The sequence below is a fragment of the Bubalus kerabau genome, chromosome 1 (assembly GCF_029407905.1).
Source record: "Bubalus kerabau isolate K-KA32 ecotype Philippines breed swamp buffalo chromosome 1, PCC_UOA_SB_1v2, whole genome shotgun sequence".
Classification (NCBI taxonomy): domain Eukaryota; kingdom Metazoa; phylum Chordata; class Mammalia; order Artiodactyla; family Bovidae; genus Bubalus; species Bubalus kerabau.
The window spans coordinates 239,644,446-239,669,755 of record NC_073624.1 but is presented as its reverse complement, the minus strand read 5'-3'; the positions used below and the strand labels follow the sequence as shown (position 1 = coordinate 239,669,755).

At 40.3% G+C, this 25,310-nt stretch overlaps 1 long non-coding RNA gene across 16 annotated transcripts in view; it reads right to left on the bottom strand.

Moving 5' to 3' along the window:
- Positions 1-25,310, bottom strand: part of LOC129636993 (uncharacterized) — a 499,812-nt gene that overhangs the window by 100,958 nt on the left and 373,544 nt on the right. Inside the window, exon 10 of one of the 16 annotated variants that reach the window (XR_008707284.1) lies at positions 25,232-25,248. The exons of the other annotated variants lie outside the window; for them this stretch is intronic. This is a non-coding gene — a long non-coding RNA (uncharacterized LOC129636993). Of the gene's footprint in view, positions 1-25,231; positions 25,249-25,310 lie in introns of those variants that run through there. 16 annotated transcript variants of the gene reach the window in all.

Sequence of the window (25,310 nt, the reverse complement as noted above, 5' to 3'; positions counted from 1 at the left end):
AAAGCAAGAGAAGGGCCGGTGCAATCTTAGTAGCTCTGGGAACTCACTCACTCCTTCCTCTCCTTGGAGCCCTATTAATAGTACAGTTTGTAACATCAAATGATTTTGATTCCCTTTTCCACAACCGCTATTCTGGCTCCTTTGCCTCTTCAAACTATATTTCCCGTGCTAATTATTACATTTCCTTTATTTCTAAAGTCAGCTGATTTTCCAAGAAAAAAAAGAAATCATACTACACAGCTGAAAGAGCCAAAATAAAACAATTTGTTAGGTTAAGCAAATGCTTATTTGCATAATTGTGACTCCCATTTCTGTATTAGCACAGCAGCAAAACCAACAGTCTTCAATCCAGAAGGACGTAGTATGTAAGGCCTTCTGTCTTACTGGAGAGCCGTCATGGGGTCAATAGCAATCTCTTTTCCATCCAAGGCAAAGGTACACTTGCCAGTTAGACATTTTCCCTACTACACCACCCACTGCCCCAACCTCATTCTTTCAGGGAAAATTTTTGACATGTTTTAAAGATTAAATTCTATCCTGAGATTGCATGTAACTTGGTATTAGGTTAAAAACAAACTGGAAACCACAATGTGAGAACATTGTGTTTTTTTGGAAAAATGGGTCTCCAAAAATAGCCTCAATTAATTCTAAGAAAGATCAACTCTCTCTCCTAATCATTCCTGAAACAAAGCAGGTAAATCCAAAGAATTCTGTTTGTTTGTAATGTTATTGCCTGAGACTTTCTACCATACAGACTTTTGGAGGAAGTGGGTCTCTCATAGGTCTCTTGAAATAGGAGTTGACAATAAGACAGTCTAAAAGTATGCATGTTAATTCACACGAAGTTGAATAACCTTTGTACTTAAAATGTATAAAGCATTTATTATGTTGACTCAATGTGCTGCCACAGATAATATAAAAAGGGGTGATCTTTTTTTTTTTTTTTTTACAGAAAAGAATATTCAGGATCATTTCATGTTAATGAACACTTGAAAAATTACACCATTTAAACTGAGACCCAACCTTTTCTCAATTGGAGAGTCTACAAACTTTTGATCTAGGTACCTGGTCATTTAGGGGAAAAGATCTGATATCAGAGGTGACCCTGAGATTGGGTTTTTCAAGATTCAAGCACACAACTGTATAATCTGAAGAGCTTGGTTGTTTACAACAGTGGGTCAGATATGGGGAAATACCAACCCTGGCACTTAGAGCTGTGTGATGCTGGGCATGTAACCTGACCTCTGGGAGCATCATTTTCCACACCTGCAAAAAGAGACCAGGAAATGCCCATCACCTGGGGTTGCTGTGCCTTTTAAAGAGATAAGATATATGTGACATGCTTAGCAAGGTTCCCAGCACATGTCAACCAGCAACCAGCAGTATTCACTGTTAATATGTGAGCTAAAGTTGTTAACACAAAAAAACAAAACACCTTACTCCTCAGCTCAGTATTTGGGAAAGCCACATCATACATGAGAAGTCCAGGCAGTGAGTGGGAGAAGGAAGGTGCTAGGTAAGGTGGGGGAGGGGTTGGTGAGGCAGAAATCCATTTTAATTGCAATTTGAAACTAGAATCTTGACCTCCCAGAGTGGCAGCATGATCTTCTGTCATCAGAGCCTCCATTAGTCAGAAGTGGGGACTTAAAAGTAAGGCAGTTGCTTTCAAATTATTCACTAGCATACCACAGGGATCTTTTTCTCCTTCTCTAGAATCTTCTGCTAAGGTTACGGAGTTTATGGTTCCCATAATGCACATGTACAGTATCTATTTTCATTTAATTTGCTATTAACACTTACAGTTTCACTTACTTCAACACAGCTGGATAAAAAGAATTGAAATCAACCATCTATGGTAGAATTGGAATGTAGCTATTAGCAATTTCATTTGCAAACCCACCGTACTCTCACCTTACTTATGTCAAGGCACAAATTCCATCAATACACAGTTATTAAACACAGATTTCTGCCAAGCACAGTCCCTATGCTTTCCCCAGCAAACCCAATTCTTTCACTGGCTCTGCTGCACCTCAGTGTCACCCAAGGATGAAAGAACTTTTTGTAAAGATAAACCAAGTAAACAATGAATAAAAAAACCCCACCACTGTATTTAAAAATTTTTAATGTATACAAGAAGGACCTGTATGAGTTCTAGTTGTGGAAAGGCACCTACCTAACTAGCTTAAAAAGGAGTGTGACCTATTTCTGGATCTCAGATGGACTAGAAATGGAAAACCATCCATTTTCAAGCCATCTATGCTTACCATGTTTCTCTTTCTGAGAAAACATCATCTTATATCTTTTTTTCTGTGCAGTGGATCAAACTTCCCACTTCTCTGGGCAGATTGACCTCTGTTAATCCTCCAGGTTGCAACAGGCTGAAAAAGCCTCCCCTCTCCCATTTCCCATCTGAATGTGATCTTTCAGTTTAGGAACCTGCCATTGTCTGATCTCAGGCACTGGGTCTCTTAGTTCAGTTTTTCAAAAGAAAGAGAGAATTGGATTAGTCATCACCTAATCCATGGACTGACTCCCCCGGGTCATGCGTTTACCCCTGATCTAACCAGCTGTCATGGGGGAGAGGTTACATGGTACAAACCTGCTGGCCTAGACTCAGCACTCACAAACATGTTATCAACAAGCCACTGAATCAAGCTCATTTCCTCTCTCAACACAAAGAGTAATTCACTGGTAATGAGAGCTGGAGATGTAACTCTTCAAACTACTTTCAAAATTAAAACCCAAATAACTTGATGCTTCTTCACAAGACTTGTGTTTCAAATGTACTTAAAATTCTACCATTTCCCCCATTCTGATTCTTTCTAAAATAAATTCCTCTAAATGGGTATCTTCTATTGGTTTCTTTAGGCTGCTCACTTGTATCAGAGGACAGAATGTAATGACATCAGTACTCATATGGAAAAAAATTTTTTTCTTCCATGTGACTGGAAATTCTCATCTGAATCTAGTTTTCTTTTATACACACCAAAATTTTGGACAAGTTAATGAACATACAGTTTATATAATCATTAAGTCACTTATGCTGAATAAAAATTGCCAACACATACAATATTCCATTGTTCAGCACTATTTCTGAAAATCATACCAGGAACAATATTTTTAGGATTCTCTCTTTGAGATGGGGCCAAAACCCTCTTGTGTATCTTTCAATGTATAGCTAACTGCTGAGGGTTGTATCAAGCTCCTTGTTGATTTGGACAAAGCGTTTCACTTCCAAACTCTCCTTCCCTGTGCAGGAGGGAAAAACTGGGGGTGAGGGGTGGGGTGGGATGGGGTGGGACACAAGGCTCATTTTGAAATGTATGAGAGTTGGATACTCCCAAAATTCCAGCAGGATTACACACACACACAAATCTCATCTGGTAAATATTACGTTCTGTTTTTGTCTTTGCTTTAGTTTTTACACAAGTTGACAGTTTGTGGTACTGTGCCACATTTCAGAGCTAAGGTTTTCAAACATCTGGCTCATGGGCAGCATTCCATTCCCCATGGCCCCCAGCGTCTCCAGGATAAGTGTTTGCAAAATACCAACTGAGGTGGAAAACAAGAGTTTTCCTAGAGAACAATGAGGGTAAGCAAGGCATTTTGCTTCATAAGTTTCCTCTGAAAGAGACTTTGGGCCTTTGGAAAAGTTAACTCACTTGCTGCCACCAAGATGAACTTTGGAGAGTTAGGAATTCTTGGTCCCTCTGCTGAATGGTCAGTTAAATTGATTTGTTTAAATCCCTGGAGATTAAAAAAAACTTACATAATGAAGTTTAATAACAATGAAGTAACAAAAACTCTTCCATCATTTTAATGGTGTCTTTTAAATCTTCCTTCACCCTGGATTCTGTCCATCTAGGAATAAGAAAATATCTTCTTTTTCTGGTAGATTTCATGGAGGACGAGGTAAAAAGACCATATATTTTAGGTAAAGCACATGGAATAATGCCCGTTACTTTGTAAGAGCTACTTAAGTTTTTTCTTTCAACAATGCTATTATTTCTACGTTGAGCATCAATATATACAGGAAGACTACTTTTAAACAGATTTTGATGTTTAACTATAATAGATAATATGCCATATCTCTTTGTCTCTCTTTATCTTCTCTTGTTCAAATGCTGTAAAAATGACATTAGTATATTGTCCAAAGCAAGAACTTCTACTGTTACTGTAACGTTTTTAATGAAAATGTCAAAACTGAAGACTATTGTTTGGAATGCTTCCTAACAACTCTAGTTCCTCAGAAACAAACACCAAATGTTCTATATTGTGTAAGATACCTGAAAAGGATTAATATTGTTCCTGGAGGGGATCTCCTCATCAAATCTTCAGAACTTGTGGCATTATTAACCTGTGTTGGGGGAGATCCATAGATGCTTAGGAGGGTCCATTTTGTCCCTGCAACTGTGTACAAACTCATGTGTATGCACAGGCATGCATTTTCCTCGGTGATGGTTTAGTCATTGAGTTGTGTTTGCAACCCCATGGACAGACCAGGTTCCCCTGTCCCTGGGATTTCCCAGGCAAGAAGTGGGCTGGAATGGGCTGCCATTTCCTTTTCCAGGGGATCTTTCCGACCCAGGGATAGAACCATGTCTCTGCATTGCAGGCAGGTTCTCTACCACTGAGCCATCAGGGCTAAGGTCAGGGTGTATTTCTTCTTCTTCTCTTATCTGTTCTATGGCAAATAGGTGCCATCATCTTGACCCCAATCGCCCACTGGCAGACTTCTTTGGGATTCTGACCCATGTCCTGCTGTCACAGTACCTGATAGGTCTCTGGGAGGCTTATGTTTGCTTCCAGAAGATGGTTAATAACTAGTTATATCAGGGGGTGGAGATAGCCAGAATGAAGAAGAGTTCTGTGCAGAATTATGACGGAAGCAAAGCCTCTCCCCTCTGTGCTGTGTTGTGCTTGGTCGCTCAGTCGTGTCTAACTCTTTGCAACAACATGGATTATAGCCCACCAGGCTCCTCTGTCCATGGGGATTCTCCAGGTAAGAATACTGGAGTGGGTTGCTGTGCCCTCCTCCAGGGGATCTTCCCAACCCAGGGGTTGAACCCAGGTCTCCTGCATTGCAAGCAGATTCTTTACCATCTGAGGCACCAGGGAAGCCTACAGAGATCCTATAATTTTAAAAAAAGTAAACATATACTTTTCCTATTTCCATATTGGCTGTTATCCTCCCACAGACACACATACAATCTTTTCCCACTTTCTATGAAAACTTAATTTTGATTTCTAATTCATTATTAAAAATGTGCACAACAAAAAACTTTTATAAAAGATTTCTTTTTAGATACCAAAGTCTTCACCTAATGGGAAAAACTGGGAACTAGACCCTTAGGCTCCATTAGCAGGTGAATGCTTTGGGCTTATGTACTTTCTGTTTACAACTATGCTGTCCCCGAGTCACCAGAGAGATGTGATATGGTCTTCCTTGAGGCAAACGTGAAAGGTAATTCCACTGGGAATCTAGAGCCTTTGGTTAACTCATCCAAAAATAATCCTTGAGCATCAGCTCTGTGTAACATGGTACTGGTGGCATGGTGGGGAGAAGGCAGTTCTGGCCAGCAAAAATCCAACACCCATGACAGAACAACATCAGTAGGCATCCCACACAATGGGAGAGGAACACATGGTTATTCATTTACTGTGCCAAGCATGTGCCAGACATGCTGATGGGATAGAGCCTGGGCTTCATATCAGGCAGAACAGGGGTCAATTCTCACTCTACCACTGGATGAAAGATGAGCCTTGGGCATGCTACATAACAGCCCAAATCCTAGAGTCTTCATTTACAAAACAGACATGATTGTGTTAATAGTACTTTTCTCATAGGATCATGTGCATGCTCAGTTGAGTCCAATTCTTTCAGACCCCATGATTTTCCAGGCAGGAATACTGGAGTGGGTTACCATGCCCTCCTCCAGTGGATCTTCCAGATCCAGGGATAGAACCTGCATCTCTTGCATCTCCTCCTGTATTATAGGCAGATCTTTACCACTGAGCCACCGGGAAAGCCAGGGATCATGGTCAGGATTAAACAGGAAAACAAGCACATCAAGAACATGGTATGGCCTCTGGGAAATGACAGGAACTGAATAAATTTTAGGTGTAACTGATTCTGTCACTGAAGCTTCCTAATTTAAGATGGAAGATAGAAGTCTTCCCATTTTGCAGAGGGAGAGATTGATTTTAAGAAAGAAAAAAAAAATGATTGCAGCCACGTGGACTTTTAGTGACAGAACTGGCCTCTTGTACAAGAAATTTCTGAAATATAGTATGCATGTCACTGATCTAATGGGGGGTTAATATGAATGGTAAATGAAAAAAATGATTATGCATTTCTACTAATGCATGTAGAAAATATAAATACTACTGATCTCATATCACATATGTTTAGAATAAAACTAAACATAAAAAATTAAATTGATTTAAAATCACTAATAATACAGATGAGAGTGAAATGGCTAAAATTATGAATGTCATTTACAGAAGCAGAGGAGGAGAGAATTGTCTTCTCATTAATGTAAAACAGGAAAAATATCATGAAAGAGGTACAAGGTTGAGATTTAGACATAGGGCTGGAATATATATTTTTAATTCATCCTAGAATTTCAGTGTAGCTTGCCAACACATCCTCACTACAGCTGTTAGAGGTCTGATTATGGCATGTGCCTGTGACTCAAGGAGTTAGTTCCTTCCAGAGAATGTTGGCACTCCACATCGCCCAACTAATATCCCTGTGAAGAGACCACTGCTGATGATTCTGATGACAAGAAGAGGCTGAATCTAGGAGGGCCTGTGTGGCACACAGGTAGAGACTCTATGGAAGTGAAAGAAATGATGCACCCATTTTAACCACAATGCTCCCTTTAGCAAATCCATCAAAGCCCCATAAAGTAGCACTTGGTACCAATTTCAAGGCTATGACGTATTGTTGGAGGATGATAAAGTTTCCAACCCATTTTACTGTTGCTTTCATCCAAAATATCTTTTTCCTCTTTCTTCCAGTATTTTGTCATGCAGTGTCAAGCTTTGGGGCTGGAGAAACAGAAAAGTGGGACAGTTGTTGATTTCTCCTCTCTACTTGTCTTGCTTTCTCACTTTCCATAAAGGCAGTTATTTACACCTTCAAGAGTGGAAAGAGGGGGAAAGTCCTTATAGAAAAGCCCAGTTAAGCCAATGAAGATTGGGGAAACAATGCCACAAATGTGGAGGTCTCATGTAGTAAAAGGAGGCTGCCTTTGAGGACCGGATGGCATGAGGTTCAAGTCTTATCTATATGTCCAGGCTGAGTCACCCTGAACAAGTCATTTAAGGTCTCTGAGCTTAAATTTCTATGACTATCATCAAAAAAAGTCCACAAACAACAAATGCTGGAGAGAGTGTGGAGAGAAAGGAACTCTCTTACACTGTTGCTGGGAATGTAAATTGGTTGGTTCAGCCACTATGGAGAACAATATGGAGGTTCCTTAAAAAAACTAAAAATAGAGCTACCATATGACCCTGCAATGACTCTCCTGGGCATATCTCTGGAGAAAAATATGATCTGAAAGGATACATGCACCCCCCAATGTTCGCTGCAGTACTGTTTACAATAGCCAAGACATGGAAGCAACCTAAACGTCCGCTGACAGAGGAATGGATAAAGAAGATGTGGTACATATTTACAACGGAATTATTACTCAGTCATCAAAAAGAATGCAATAATGCCATTTGCAGCAACATGGATGGACCTAGAAATTGTCATACTGAGTGAAGTAAGTCAGAGTAGCAGAAGCATCATATGACATCTCTTATATGTGGAATTTAAAAATATATGATACAAATTAACTTATTTATAAAACAGAAAGAAACTCACAGACTCAGAGAACAAACTTATGGTTGCCAAGAGGAAGGGTGGGGGAAGGACTGGTTGTGGAGTTTGGAATGGACATGTATAAGTTCAGTTTAGTTCAGTCGCTCAGTCGTGTCCGACTCTTTGCGACCCCATGAATCGCAGCACGCCAGGCCTCCCTGTCCATCACCAACTCCTGGAGTTCACTCAGACTCACATCCATCAAGTCAGTGATGCCATCCAGTCATCTCATCCTCTGTCATCCCCTTCTCCTCCTGCCCCCAATCCCTCCCAGCATCAGAGTCTTTTCCAATGAGTCAACTCTTCACATGAGGTGGCCAAAGTGCTGGAGTTTCAGCTTTAGCATCATTCCTTCCAAAGAAATCCCAGGGCTGATCTCCTTCAAAATGGACTGGTTGGATCTCCTTGCAGTCCAAGGGACTCTCCAGAGTCTTCTCCAACACCACAGTTCAAAAGCATCAATTCTTCGGCACTCAGCCTTCTTCACAGTCCAACTCTCACATCCATACATGACCACAGGAAAAACCATAGCCTTGACTAGACGGACCTTTGTTGGCAAAGTAATGTCTCTGCTTTTCAATATGCTATCTAGGTTGGTCATAACTTTTCTTCCAAGGAGTAAGCATCTTTTAATTTCATGGCTGAAATGACCATCTGCAGTGTGGACGTGTATACACGGTTATATTTAAAATGAATAGTCAATAAGGACCTACTGTATAACACATGGAACTGGGCTCAATGTTACGTGGCAGCTTGGATGGGAGGAGAGTTTGGTTGAGAATGGATACATGTATATGCATGACTTAATCTCTTTGCCGTCCACCTGAAACTATCACAACATTGTTAATTGGCTATACCCCAATACAAAACAAAAAGTTTGTTTTAAAAAAATAAAAAAAATTAAAAAAATTAAAAAAATAAGGATACTGGACTTCCCTGGGTGGTCCAGTGGTTAAGAATCTGCCTCCACTGCAGAGGACATGGGTTCAGTCCCTGGTCTGGGAAGAGTCCACATGCCTCGGGGTAACTAAACCCATGCACCACAGCTACTGAAGCCTGAGCACCCCAGAACCTGTGCTTCACGGTAAGAGAAGCCACCACAATGAGAAGCCCACACATTGCAACTAGAGAGTAGCTCCCACTCGCTGCAACTAGAGAAAGCCTACATGCAACAATGAAGACCCCACACAACCAATAAATAAATAAAATTATAAAAATAAAGATAGGTAAAAACCCCAGTGTTGTCATGAAGATTAAATAGCACCTGGTAAGCAAAGAAACTAGCATATAGTGTTCAATAAGATGTAGGTTGTTTGTTCTTTCTCCCTCTTGTCACGTCAGCATCTTGTACCCTAAGAGTTGTTATCCTGTCTTCATTTCTTGGTAGTAAATGGAGATGTTCTAATCTCATTCCAAATGTTTTTTTTTTTCCTGCATCAGGCACTCTGGCTAAAGACCCATTTTCCAAACCTCTGTCTCTGAAAATTTCATATCTAAAAACTGTCAACACAGGCCTGTGAAATGTTAGCCAAAATCTGCTTTCGTGCAAGAGCAAAATCTTGCCATATCCAGAGAGATGAGCCTTTCCACTGGAGGTGCCAAGGGCTGTGCACCTCCCATAAAGCTCATCCATTCTTAGAAAAGTCATGATTAACACACTTTGTTGGAGCACTTTTATTTTCATTGCATGACAATAGAATGTATCATTTCTTTCAGCATTCTTTTCCTTCTCTTCCCCTGAACATGTATATGTATCTTTTTTTTTTTAACTTCTCAGCACCACCAGAAGATTCCATGCATCTAAGCAAATAATTTCTGAACATTTGTATAGAATGTTGGTGGCCTGTTCATCCCATTGGTAATATTTAGATTCTAGTAGAGGGTTTACCAAATAAACTACTCCATCACCATGGACAAAGGCAGAGCTGGTATTCCAAGGGTAGAAAATATCAGCAACATGAGATGGATCTAGTCTATATTTATTGCCATCTCTTCCTACCCCATCATAATCCAAGCTCATCGTATCTATTTTTGGCATCTCTATAATCCATTTTCTAAGATGTAACCAGGATACTAGTTTCAAACACAAATCAAGCACCAAGCCTCCACCAGTTAAAAATCATTCAGTGAATTTCTACTTCCAAATGGATAAGTCTAAAATCTTTAACATAGCTTGAAAGACCCTTTATAGATCTCCTGTTTCACTCCTTCCTGGCCTACCACTCTGTCTCCACTTGTGCAACTTTGGTTCATGCTTATAGATTACGCAGAATATTATATAGTGTGCAAATTTACTGTTTGTAGATTAGGTAAAAGAGAGACATGACACTCAAGTTCAGGAAGATTCCTTTTCTGTAAATGCTTATCCTACCTTGTAATTATTGTATACAACCATTAGCATCATTGTGCTATTAATTTCCCTTGCTGAACTCTAAGCAAGAATGTTAACAAATTTGTTGATCATTGTAACTCCAAGAGCCTTGTTCAGGACCAGGGACACAGTAGAGAGACTAACTAACAACAGCTATCATTATCCACTTCGAAGCACTTTAGATGTTAACTCAATTTTCACAACAGCCCATGAAGTAGGTATTATTATTCTCCTTTGACTAATGGAGAAACTGAGGTACAGAGAGGTTAAATATGCTGCCCAAGGTTATACAGCTATTATAATAAGTGGAACACTCTGGGTCTTGAACCCACCTAATGTGGTATCAGAGTCCACGACCTTAATCATTACACAAGCTACTTCTAAAGTAGTAGCAGGTATTCAAGTCATAGAAGCTACTCAATAAATATTTGTTAATTCCATAATGAGTGGACTGTTGCTTAAATAACCCCAGAGGAGGCCCAAGGCCCTCTAATCTGTTGAAGATTGGCGAGGAAGTCATCAAAATGGCATAGGATATGCATCATCTGGCAAACCAATGCAGTAGTGAATACCAAAGAAGCAGCCCTCATGAGCTGTGCTCGTTATATTGGAAGCTGCTGTGTCTTTCTTGCTGTTAGGAAATGCTGGCAGGCAACATCTCTGCTCCTGACTAAGCAAGAGAAAGTTTAAATATAGATGAGGGCTCTAAAAATGCTGCTGTTGAGTTTGTAACTGGTGACGGTAGACTTTTTTTTTTTGGTAGGTAAGCACATTACAAAGCCTTTGAAAGTCGAGCCTGAATCATGGCTACCCTTGAGTGTTTATCCCCAAGAGTTTTTAATGTGATGCTGGGGACCATTGTCATTTACTGAAGGATTTGTCTATTTGCTGTGAATGTCAAGAGACTGAGAACTTGTCTATTTACCATGAATGTCAAGAGACTGACATTCATAAAGATGAACAAATACCTTTTACCTACAGAGGCAGTGCCTTCGAGGAGGTCACCTGGGGCTGATGGCAAGTGAACAGCATAGAAGAAATTCTAGGGGGATTCTTTTGTCCTCAAAGAACAAGGAAAATGGCAAAATAAGGATTTTGCTGACCTCTTAAAAGGATTTAACATTTGGAGAGTTACTTGCTCAACACTTGGTCAATAATATGGACAGGGGACATTTACACAGACCAGAGCAGAGCATGGGTCGGCAGGAGTGATAAACAAGGAGGAAAAGATGGGGGCCCTGTCGTTGGAGAGCTGATACTTTAGTTAGGAAGGTCAAACACTCAAATAATGTCACAGCAGTGCTTCCAAAACAACTAAGGCACTAGGGCAAATGAAGTATGCAAACTGAGTAGGGCGATGTAAAAAGGACAGCAGGCAAATTTCAGTGCAACCAGTTTAGACATTCACTGGCCACTGTGTGTGCTACGTTCAGAGAAGGCAATGGCACCCTACTCCAGTACTCTTGCCTGGAAAATCCCATGGATGGAGGAGCCTGGAAGGCCGCAGTCCATGGAGTTGCTGAGGGTCAGACATGACTGAACGACTTCACTTTCACTTTTCACTTTCATGCATTAGAGAAGGAAATGGCAACCCATTCCAGTGTTCTTGCCTGGAGAATCCCAGGGACCGGGGAGCCTGGTGGACTGCCGTCTATGGGGTTGCACAGAGTCGGACATGACTGAAGTGACTTAGCAGCAGCAGTGTGTGCTACATTAGAATAAGATGTTTCTATTCCTGAAAGAACCAGGATGTGGACATAGACATATAATCCCAGATGTGATACATGCTAAAACAGAGATACTGAGAACTTTAGAAGTCCAGAGCAGAGTGACTAACTTAGACTAAGAGGATTCAGAAAAGGCTCCCCAGAACTAAGCCTTAGAGTGCAAGAAAGGCATCATTCATGCTGGTGGGAAGAGATGCAATGTGAAGAAGTAGTATTTTAGCTCACATGGGAAAAACAATGGTAATGCCAGGATTTGAACCCTGGTCTATCTAGCTCCAGATCCTTAATACTTGCTACTATAACCTCAGATATGCAGATGACACCACCCTTATGGCAGAAAGTGAAGAGGAACTAAAAAGCCTCTTGATGAAAGTGAAAGAGGAGAGTGAAAAAGTTGGCTTAAAACTCAACATTCAGAAAACGAAGATCATGGCATCTGGTCCCATCACTTCATGGGAAGTAGATGGGGAAACAGTGGAAACAGTGTCAGACTTTATTTTGGGGGGCTCCAAAATCACTGCATATGGTGACTGCAGCCATGAAATTAAAAGATGCTTACTCCTTGGAAGGAAAGTTATGACCAACCTAGATAGCATACTGAAAAGCAGAGACATTATTTTGCCAACAAAGGTCCATCTAGTCAAGGCTATGGTTTTTCCTGTGGTCATGTATGGATATGAGAGTTGGGCTGTGAAGAAAGCTGAGAGCTGAAGAATTGATGCTTTTGAACTGTGGTGTTGGAGAAGACTCTTGAGAGTCCCTTGGACTGCAAGGAGATCCAACCAGTCCATTCTAAAAGAGATCAGTCCTGGGTGTTCTTTGGAAGGACTGATGCTAAAGCTGAAACTCCAGTACTTTGGCCACCTCATGCGAAGAGTTGACTCATTGGAAAAGACTCTGATGCTGGGAGGGATTGGGGGCAGGAGGAGAAGGGGACGGCAGAGGATGAGATGGCTGGATGGCATCACTGACTCGATGGACGTGAGTTTGAGTGAACTCTGGGAGTTGGTGATGGACAGGGAGGCCTGGCGTGCTGCAATTCATGGGGTCACAAAGAGTCAGACATGACTGAGCAACTGAACTGAACTGATACTAAACCGTCCTCAAAGCCATTAGATGTTTACTTAATCTTTGCTGTGTTCAGATACTATGCTATAAGTTTTGATTCCTACTCCTTAAGTGTACTAATTTTGATCCTTAATTATGCAAGAGCTTAAATGATTGAAGTGGTATGATATCTTCAAGTGGTTCTGTTTATTGCTATAGCTTAAAATCTGGTGTAAAGTAAGCACTCAATAAATACTATATTTGATGAGTATGTTTAATGAACAAATAAATTAATGTATACCTCCATACATAGATGATGAGGATGTAGAGAGACATGGGTTAAAGAATAAAGGGCATGAAAGAGTTAGTCTGGAATAGAGCTTTGAGGGAAAGGAGGACCATGAAAGAGCAAAGAGAAATCAAGAAGGGCAAATCCAGCAGTCAGGAGGAAGCAATGATGAGGTACTCTCACAACTTCCATCAGTGACAGCCACAGCATCAGTGCCACTGCCAGGCCTAATATGATTTACTAAACAGATTTCATATTATGACTTTTTGTACATAGGGTTAACCCTTATTACAAACCTGAAAGTCAAGTGGTATGATTTGTATTGCATAATGGTAATATAGAGTAAGAAATATTTCTAAGTTCAGTTGCTTAGTCGTGTCCAACTCTTTGCGACCCCATGGACTGCTGCACACCAAGCCACCCTGTCCATCACCAACCTTGAGAACCCCACAAAAAGTATGAAAAGGCAAAAAGATAGGACACTGAAAGATTTCTAAGTTGGCATAGCAAAAATTAAGAACTTCCCACGTGGTGCAGTGGTAAAGAATTCGCCTGCCAATGCAGGAGATGCAAGAGACATGGGTTTGATCCCTGGGTTGAGAAGATCCCCTGGAGTAGGAAATGGCAAGCCACTCCAGTATTCATGCCTAGAAAATCCCATGGACAGAGGAGCCTGGCAGGCTACAGTCCATGGGGTCACAAAAGTATCAGACACGACTGACTGACTGAGCACAGCAGCACAGCTCATATCAAAAACTGAAGACAGAATTAAAATCCAGGTCCCTTGACCTAAAGAGCCCATGTTTTTTTTTTTTTTTTCAACATTTTCCCCTCCAAGGAGCTACTAACTGTAAGTATCAGCCATGTGCTGTCCACTGTAGTCACACAGTCATATCTGACTCTTTGAGATCCCATGGACTGTAGCCAGCCTGGCTCCTTTGTCCATGGAATTTTCCAGGCAAGAATACTGGAGTGGCCATTCCCCTCTCCAGGAGATATTCCTGACCCAGCGGTCAAACCTGGGTCTCCTGCATTGCAAGCAGATTCTTTACCAACTGAGCCACTAGGGAAGCCCTAAGTTTACGATATAAGTGTTGCCATTGGCCTAGAAACTATTTATTCTTTCATACATTCCAATCTAGATATGAAACACATTCATCTGTCCATTTGCCTGGAGGTTTAATGTATTGAGTCTTGATTGCAGCATTTCAAGTAGCTAAAATTCCATACTTCACTTACTCCTAATTATTTGCTGACCAGCTATTGTGTGCCAGGTCATTTTCAAGGTGCTGGAGTTACTAGTTAGACCAAGTATGTGACTTCCGAAAACTTATATACTATAGGAGGATGGCCAGAGAAACAAACAAGTAACATAAATGGGAATTTTTAATTATCCTGAACCTATGAAGAGAATGAGAGCAAGTCCTGGGAGAGCGTGTGACTGTTGTGAGGGAGAGACTACTAAAGAGAAGACTATCTCCCCTGAGCAGTGGCCTGAGCAGTGAGATTAGACAGGGCTGAGCATATCTGGGGGAACTGTGTTCCTTGAGAAGAAATGTAAGTACAAGGGCCCTGAGATGGGAATAAGCACAATGAATTTAGCAAACAGAAAAACCCTAGTGTGTACGACTTGATCTTAGAATGCGGATGAGATGAGGAGGAGGAGGAATTGAGAGTTGTAGGCAGGTAGTCAGGGGACACATCAAATACGATCTTGTAGATCATGGTAAGAATTTAATTTTGGTTGAAATAAGAATCCATTAGAGAGTTCCGTGACTCTAGAAAACAGTCTCCTAACCTCTTGACAGAATATAGATTTTAGAGGACAAGGTAGAAGCAGGGAGGCCAGGGAAGGGCTGCTTGCTCTGTCTGGGTGTAAGGTCACGGTGGCATCGACTGAGATGAGAGAAACAGCGTGGGAAGTGATAGAAATCTGGGATATATTTGAGAGGGAGAGTTGATGGGACTTGATGATGGAGTGACTGTGGCATTGAAAAAAGAGGATTCTCATATAACTCCTAGGTTTTCGACCCAAACAGCTACATGAATTAAGTGCCATTTCCTGAGATATGAGGGAGATAGGACAGGAATAGTTTTGAGGGGAAATAAAGATCTGTTTAATTCATATTATGTATGAGGTGCTGTGTCTTAGATACATAAGTAGAGATGTTACATAAGCAGTAGGATTTAAGAATGTGGGGTACTAAGGGGAAGTCAGGGCTGGAGATAATAATGAAGACATCATCACAATACTGAGATTTAAAGCCTTGGGTCCAGAAAAGAGCCCCAATGGAGTGTGTGAACAAAAAGAAGAGGAAGTCTGAAGACTGAACCTTGGGATGCACCATCATGTGGAGGCCAACGGAGAAGGAAGAACTAGTAGAGGTAAAAGGAAAATGAATGGAGTGTGGGATCATTTGAACTGAGGGAAGAAAGAGTTTCAAGAAGAAAGCAATGGTTAATTGGTATGAAATACAACTGAGGGGCCAAATAACATGAGAAAAGAGAATTTATCATCATATACCGCACCAAGGCAACTGTGGGTTTGTAGATTACATCCTGCACAAGGATTGTGGCTGTTGGGGTGAGGGGGGCCACCAACACCCCATGACTCCTTCCCACTTCAGGTACTTTACACCTGCTGTTTCCTCTACCTGGAACATTCTCCGATCATTTTCCTTTTCTTTATAGCCCTTTCCTCTAAACCTAATTAATTTCTTCTCATTCCTTGAAGCCTCAGATGAACAACTTTGCTTCTTCCAGGAAGCCCAAGCTTCTGTATGTATTTCTCATTAATAACAGCAGAAATAGAATTAAATCATTTACTGAGTAATTAATCTTCATGACTTGTCTTCCCTGCTACTGTGTAAGCTCTGGGTAGGTGGGACTATGTCTGGCTTGTTTACCTCCTGATCCCCAGGGTCCAGCATGGTGCTTGACACACAAAAGACTAAATATCTCTTCATTGAAGTTTCACTGAACACGATTCCCCCAGATATGCTTCACTGAAGGAAAGAAGGAAGGAAGGAGAGAAGGAAGGAAGGAGAGATGAAAGGAAGGAAGGAGAGATGAAAGGAAGGAAGGAGAGATGAAAGGAAGGAAGGAGAGATGAAAGGAAGGAGAGAAGAAAGGAAGGAAGGTGTGCATGAATGAATTATGAGGCCTATTTAAGCCTTCCTTGTTCTCTTCAGAACTGGATTGCTGACCCAGAGTCCTGCCTCCCACACTCCTCAGCACCAGTTTGAATTATGTAGACACTGGCAACTTCTGACTCAGTCCTGACACTCGATCTCCCTCACTTGCATGTCTGCCCCTGGTCCCCAGGTCTATTGCCTCTTTGGTAAGGCAATGGTTCCAGATTGCAGTACCCGGGACTCCTACTCCTATGTCTTTTTATCATCTGTGATAGTGTTAAGATCCAGCACTTACATTTTCATGTTGCTTGGCAATGCTGCTATGTCCGTAACGAGAACATACTGCTCACCCGGAATAAGTTATGAATCCTATTAATAGCTAGTGAATCCAAGGGGAGAAAAGTGGCAATGGGTCTCATGAGGCAGTGGATCTCAGTCTTTTTTATCTCTTACTATGCCCATGATGTTCACACTCATCACATTTTCCCAGGAGTTAGCCGTATTTTGGCCGCCCCCCCAAACCTCCCCACCCCCACAAAACAAAAGAGTGTGAGGCAATAAAAGCATTTAAATAGACACAATTAGAGAGCTAGATCAGTAAAAGTCATAAATACAGTAGGTTGAGGGTTAGTGAATTCTTGGTGTAAACTAGAAACAACTCCACACTTCTCTCCTGTTCAAGAAAATATAGTATTATACCTGAAGGGCAGTGATAGAACTATCATAATAGCTGCAACTGGTTGTAATCAACATAAGAATGTCTATAATAAACACAAAAGTCTTGTTTTTTGTCACGATAGAAACAAACAAGTCTTTATTTTCCTTAATCGGAAGATTTCTATTTTGATTATCTTATTATATATTTCATGAAGTTTAATTTTTAATGATATCAAAAGCTACAGTAGTAAGTACTGTTGAGACTGACTCTGACTTTAATATTCAAAGAAATGAAAACAAGGACTCCTATGATGGTGGACTGTATGTGTCAGCTCAACTAGGCCATGGGGTACCTAGACGTTTGGTCCAACATTATGCTGAGTGTGTCTGTGAGGGTGTTTTGGAAGAGATTAACATTTGAATCCATAGACAAAACAGATTGGCCCCTCTAATGTGGAAAGGTTTCATCTAACCAAGGACCAAGGGAATACCTGAATGGAAAAACAAAGGTTGAGTAAGAGGAATGTTTTTCTGACTCTTTGAGCTCAACATTGATCTTCTCTTGCACATAGATTGGAACTTACACCAATTGGCTCTCCTAGTTCTCAGGCCTTTGGACCCAGATTGGAACTACACTGTGGGTTCTCCTGGGTCTCTGGCTTGCCAACTTGCAGATCTTGGGACTTCTCAGGCTCCATAACTGTGTAAGGCAATTTCTTATAACAAATGTTTACTAATGAGTATATACCCTATTTTGTTGTTTGTTGTTGTTCAGTAAGCCATGTCTGACTCTTATGCAACCCCATGGACTGTAGCCTGCCAAGTTCCCCTGTCCCCAGAATTCTCAGGCAAGAATAATGGAATGGGTTGCCATTTCCTTCTCCAGGAGATCTTCCTGACCCAAGGATTGAACCCACATCTCCTGCACTGGCAGATGGATTTTTACTATTGAACCACCAGGGAAGCCCCATATATACTACTGGGATATTAATAAATACTAAAAAATATCCTATTGGCTCTGTTTCTCTAAATAATCCTAACACAACTCCTTATATCCTTGAGTTGCACCATAGTAATTCCCAAGATTTTCAGTAAGATTTAGCCTGGTGTGTTTGCATGATGATACTGGTTTAGTGGTGAAAGAAAATCAAAAGTTGGTGATCTGTGTAACACATGGGGAAAGCCAAGAGCAGCTTTTCCTTTCATCCTCGAAACAGTGTTTTTCAACGTGTGGTCCTGATCAGCAGCAACAGCATCTCTTTGAAACATAGTAGAAACACTAGTTATTGTGATCCACCCCAGATACTGAAGCAGAAACTCTGGGGTGGGATCCAGAGTAATTTGTGTTTCACCAAAGCCTTCAGGTGATTTTGATGTGTCTTAACAATTTGAGGACTACACATCTAGAATCTCAACATGATTGTTCACTAAAGAAAAAATAGATTTAAAATATGGGACCGAATTTAATAAAAGCAGGATTCATGATCCTCAGTGTACCAGGACACTAAAGAAAATGTAGCCGTCGTAGTAAAAACAGTGGTCAAAAATCAACTGGTGGCAGCAAGAACAATCAAGTTGCAAAATTTCCCTTCTAAAGCCAAGGATGCAATTTCTTCAAGTAAGACTGAAGCAAATTAAAAGTCAAGCTACAAAATATGAAATATAATAAAGGAAAATTGGCTTCTACACATAGTGTAATGAAATCTATTCAAAACATAGTTTTGAAAATTGGTGGCTGGCACTGAAGTCATCAGAAGATGCCTGCTGTAAGATTCCCACCAATGTCCTAGTTCAAAATTATATATAATATACTCATTATAAACTTGTTACTGAGAAGCATGAGAACACTAAGTAGAGAATACTTTTTATACTTCCCCCAAGAAGACTGGGCAGCTCAGAGGAGCTGAGATGGTTCCCAGAGAGATTAGGACTTAGGGAGAAATCCCTTCATCCTACCCTCCTCTCCATCCCTCCCCACATGGCAGCACAGGCTGAAGACAGAGCCCTGAACCAAGCTATGGGAGCCCTCAGAATAAGCAGGATGCTTGACACCTGGTGCTAGAGAACACGCAGTGAAATGGAAGAAATCAGGCCAACATCATTGAAACCTCCCAAGGGCAATTTACCTGAATTCACTGGGACACTAAGACAACAAGTAACAAGAACTCCTGTCCCATCAAAAAGGGCAAAAAGAGAATTCACTGTGAGATATAAAGGTGTCTCAGAGAAATCAAGGGCAGAAATTGCTTGGACCTCAGGATATAGAACTAGAAAGAAACTCACTTCATCTCTCCCTTTCTCTCAACTTTGTCTCTTGTTTTGTTCTTCACTATCTCTGCATCTCCAATACATGTGGCTGAATTTGGCCACCCCCAATTTAAGTCTACATGTTGACTTGTAGCCACACAGATAAGCTGACTTTATTTTCTCTTGGTTCTAGTTATAGATTGCCAACAAAGAGGACTGTATGACTTACCTGTGTCATGGCTAGCTTTGCCAGTGAATGTATACTCACTCATTACAGGAATGGCTGCTGGGGTCCATGACTAGTGAAGAAGGAAAGAAACAGGCAGTTTCCAGAATAACATAGGCATAGATATCTCTGGGGTTAGAAAGATACCTCCAGATGACTTCTGCCCTACCAGAGAAGTGTGTCACCAAAGAAACCAATTAGCTCTCTTTATATGAACACCTCTCAGCGAAAGGGTGGTTAATGGAGCCAGTCTGGAAAGGCAGCGTGCAGGAGGTGTTTGTAGCATCTCTTACAGTTCTAGTTCTCAATTTAATGCTATATTAGGATGAACTCAGAAGCAAATAAGAGGTCACTCACCAAAGTTTGCAACTTTGGACTTAATTACCAAACTATTATCATTAAGCACAATCTAGATGGTAACATTTTGTAGAAAATCTTTGGAAAGTATCATAATGCAACTCAAGAAACAATGCATCTTTGTTTTCATTTATTTGAGTATTAAAGCCAGAACTACATGATATATAAACACGTATATTTTTACTATAGTATTTGACATCCTTAAAAAATGTAACAACATTGCTGATGAAAGAGTTTTTCTCACTGAGAAAAAACTAGATTTTTTTCCTGTCATGATAAAGCCAAAATTTTTGATAGAGATTGGTGGGATTCAATGCAAAGAAGATTGAGAGTCACTGAGATGTACTACATTGGATAGATAACTAAGATTTACTTGGATTTCTGCACTATTATCAGGAAGAGGGAAAAATCATGAATGTAGTTTTCTTGAAGCAACAAGTATTTATATAAAATTTAAGATTCTTCCATATCTCATTAAGTAATAAGTCATTCCTACTATTTGATGTTAAAAAAAAAAAGTATTTTAAAGTGTGTGTATAGAATCCACTGACCTTTAAAGTCTCACAAAGCTCTTAGAAATAAATCTCTTTCATAATATATTTTCTTAATCATGTACATGACCTGAGCAATTCTCGATTTTTCTCTCTTGTGATTCTTTTAACTTTTTTTGGTCTATGATTTATGAATATATCTATATAAAAGGGATTTCAATTGTCTCACTGTACAATATAACCAATCATTCCCACAAACTATCTTATAAAATAGTACCTTGAACTAAGATTAGGAACTAATCCCTCCTTTCAAATTTCAGATTCAAAGGAAGAAATCAATTGGCCTGTGAACACATAGAGGAACTTCCATCCCTCAACATAGCCCCCTTTGACTCTATAATAGACTCTGAGATTTTGGAATACAAATCAAGCTGGTAAAAATAAAATTATCTGAGTTATACAGCAAATTAAACCATTCTAAAAGTCAATAGAATTTCAGTCTCAATTACTATGTTAGATTTTAATGGAGTCAAAATCAAGCTTTAAGGGAATGCAAACAATACAGTTCTGGTAAGTTACAATTTGGAGACTCCATAAAAATTGATAAGAACATAGAACAGAGAACTGAGACACTTATCTACTCAACTATTTTTAAAAACCCTAGGGTTCATTCTATTGTGCATTTGCTCATCAAATTTAGTTAACAAATATGAATTGAGCATATACTATACATGTAACACTATTCCAGCCAGTGGAACTCAGCTTGGTGGCTGAGGGTAAACATGTATACCTTTCCTAACTTAAAATCCAGAATAACCCCAACTGGGTAAAATTGCCCCTTAGGCCAGGGAAGATTATGTCATAAACCAAAACAAAGATACCTCTTTAGAAGAACATTATTACTATCAAAGATTCTTTGAACTTGTAGGAGCCCAAAAATGAAGTGTTTAACACTTAGGTACTGGTTTATTTTAGATCATCAGCTTGATGTGATGGCTTTTTTTTTTTTTTTTGAGGAATCTTGGATCCCAGGTGTTGTGATCAAATCCACAGAGATAAGAATTTCCCTCTTTCTCAATTTTTCCTGATTGAAGGACTTTAAATGAACTTGGTAGGGAGGTGGGGGAGGTGCGATCACGGGGGCTCTGAAAACCCAGCAACAGTATCCAATGTTTTTCTTGTTTGTTTGTCCGAAACTGTGACTTGAATTACCATGGTTTGGGAATTGAAATCCTGACATGAACAATTAAATTCTGTATTTATACTTCTAGCAATTTCATCTTGTCATTTGTGGTTTTCTTCAAATTACAAAACAATTAAATGAAGAATTTGGCAAAGAAATTGAACCAGATGCAAGTTTTTTGTCCTCCCTCCTCCCCCATTCCCTTCTAATGGCAGGAAAAAGAATGTAATTTAAGTCGTCCCAGCTCTTCAGCTGTGGAACAGCTGAACAGGCATCTTGAAGGAGAAGTGTCTCTTTCACTAAAGAGTGTGCTGTCGTGTTTTATCTGCAATGTTGAAGAGGAAAGCCCTTGAAGTACAGAATTCCCTGAGAAATGAAACACACACATACTCCAACCACAGCATTTATTATCCTGACATTGCAATTTAGTAAACAAAAGACACAAAAAGTGTCATTCTGGTCTACCTTTTGGTAAACAATATATATGAGGGGGTTCCTTAAAAACATAATAAAGCAGAACACTTACTCTTAACTTACTATCAGGCAAAAAGGCTGTTAGGTGAAGGAAATGCTGTAAGTGGCTCCATTTTTTTTTTTTTTCCCCACCATCACCTTCAACCATCCCCAAATATACACACTGACTGAAAACAAAGTTAAGTAACTTTTTGAATTTTGCTTCTCCTTCTAAGGAGGAAGGCAAGGTGGGGAAAGCAGACTTTTGAATTAGACAAAAGCCGAGCTTCTTATACTGGTTGTGAAACTTACTAGCCATGGGATCTAGGGCAAGTTACTTTCTCTATTCTAAATGGTTCTCTCATCTTAGAAAAATGGATAAATACTATCACTTACATCGTGAAGTTATTGTGAGGTATAAATATCGAAAATTCTTATGATGCAGTTCTCAGCAGAGAGCAAGCACTGCCTGAATGCTCTCTACCATCACTGATATCAGAATTCAACCTCAGCTGAAGTCCCACCACTTCCCATGATTACTTAGTATTTGTTCCCTCTCTGTGCTCATAAGATTTAATGTCAATACTTATGCCTGGCACTTATTTCCTGGAATTTGAATTACTTTTTATAATTATACTTTGTTTATCTTTTGTAGCCTGAATGACCCTTATTTTTTAAAAACATAATTTTTTCTGTACTACAAAACAATAAATTTTCCAGATGACAAATTTAGCAAATTCAGATAAGAAAAGTAAATAAAAATCATCATCTCATGCCTAGATGATAAAATTTGGATGCATATTCTTCCAGGTTTTGCTTTTTGCTTTGTATACATATCTGGTTATTATAGTAAAACATGTTTTTTCACCTGTTTTCTCCCAGCAATTATTGAGAACATTTAACATGTTATTAAAATACTTATTGTTTATAATGACTAGTAGTTTATGGCTATATGGGCCTAAGGTAATTTAATTAAATAATCCCCATATTGTTAATATTTAGGCTATTTCCAAATTGTTTTAATAAATCTAAATTTTTAATGCAAGACCTTTAAGAGGAGGTCTTTAAGATGGATCAATACAGTAAATATGTGTGGATTAATGACAGCTGTGTTTGGGATTCAGAAGATGAGACTGGACCTCAGAGACTGGGTTGAACCACGGGCTCAGACTGGAGGGCAGACATGGTAGTCCCATCTTTATCTATTCTAGAGGGCCATATATTTGTTTTAAAAACCACCTCTGTACTTCTCTTTCCACCTGCCTCTTCCTTGTAGATCTACTCAAAGCCTTCCTTATCTCAATAGACTTCCAAAATACATGATATCTTACCTTGTGGCCAAACTTTGGCTGTGGGTATATGTTTTTATCTTTGTATTGAAGTAAAACATACATAGGGAAAATGCGCATATAAGTGCAGTTCAATGAACTGATCACACTAATGTAACCAGCACTCAGATCAAGAAACAGAGTATTTCCAGAACCCTGAGGCACCCTTAATTATGCACCTTCTAATCACTTCGAATTGTGGTGCTGCTGGAGACTCTTGAGAGTCCCCTGGACAGCAAAGAGATCAAACGTGTCAACCCTAAAGGAAATCAACCCTGATTCTTATTGGAAGGACTAATGCTGAAGCTCCAATACTTTGGTCACCTGATATGAAGAGCTGACTCATTGGAAATAGACCCTGATGCTGGAAAAAACTGAGGGCAAGAGGAGAAGAGGCCAGCAGAAGATGAGATGCCTGGATGGCATCACCAACTCAATGGACATGAGTTTGAGCAAACTCCAGGAAATAGTTCAAGACAGGGAAGCCTGGAGTGCTGCAGTCCCTGGGGTCACAGAGCTGGACACAACGTAGCAATTGAACGAAAACAATCACTGCTCCCAGGGGTAAATAACAACTGCTCTAACTTCTCACACCATGGACTAGTTTGTCTGATTTTGTATTGTTTATAAGTACAACCGTACAGTTCATACTCTGTTTTGCTTGGCCTCTTTTCTCAATATTGTGCTTGTGAGATTTACCAGGTTGCTGTGTGTACTTGTGGATTGTTCATAGGTCAGTAGTCTGCTGTATGTGTGACTTGAAAATATTTTTTCAACTTCTGTCTTTTTCTGCAGTAGAGACTTTCTTTGACATGAAACCTCATATGGGCTTCCATTGTGAGTGTGCTCAGTTGCTCAGTTGTATCTGACTTTTTGCAACCCTATAAATTGTAGCCCACCAGGCTTCACTCGGAGAAGGCAATGGCACCCCTCTCCAGTACTCTTGCCTGGAAAATCCCATGGATGGAGGAGCCTGGTAGGCTGCAGTCCATGGGGTCGCTAAGAGTCGGATACGACTGAGCGACTTCCCTTTCACTTTTCACTTTCATGCATTGGAGAAGGAAATGGCAACCCACTCCAGTGTTCTTGCCTGGAGAATCCCAGGGATGGGGGATCCTGGTGGGCTGCCATCTATGGGGTCGCACAGAGTCGGACACGACTGAAGCAACTTAGCAGCAGCAGGCTTCACTGTCCATGGGATTTTCCTGGCACGAATAATGAGGTGGGTTACCATTTACTCCTCCAGGGGATCTTCCTGGCCCATGGATTGAACCCTTATGTCCTTCATTGGCATGTGAATCCTTTACCACTGCGCTACCTAGGAAGCCCAGGATTCCATTGTACGAAACACCAAATAGAGAAACTGTGCTGGTAGGAGCAGGGATGGAAAGCCTGGATCACCATCTATTACCTCCCCTTGACCCACTCTCTCTGTCTCCAAGCACACTCTGTGCTTTTTATTTCTACTCTATAATTTTCTCTACTTCCCAAAGAAAGTTTTCTAAACATACATATGTATGTGTGTGCATGTGTACATCTAAGTCATCTTTATCCCATGAATGTACCATTCATTTAAATGCTAAGATGTATACGTCTCTCAAAATGATATATTTCTCTCTTCAGCCAGTAGAGTCAGACAGTTACAACAGAACCCCATCCAGGTCTGGGATCAGAAAATGTCTAGGTGAAATGTTTACAGAGAGGAGACATCAGCTAAAATATCAGTGTGGCAGTTCTGAGCATTTATGGGCCAACATAAGATGCCTCCTAAAAAGGGGTGAGGGAAATAGTATCCAAGGACAACCATGGTTGACATCACCATTTCACCAGCTGTCTGCCATGATTGGAGTCACAGGAACAGATCTGTCCTGTAGAAAGAGAGTTCTTTCACTGGGATGTGAGGGAAATAACCACAGCGCAGTGACTGTCA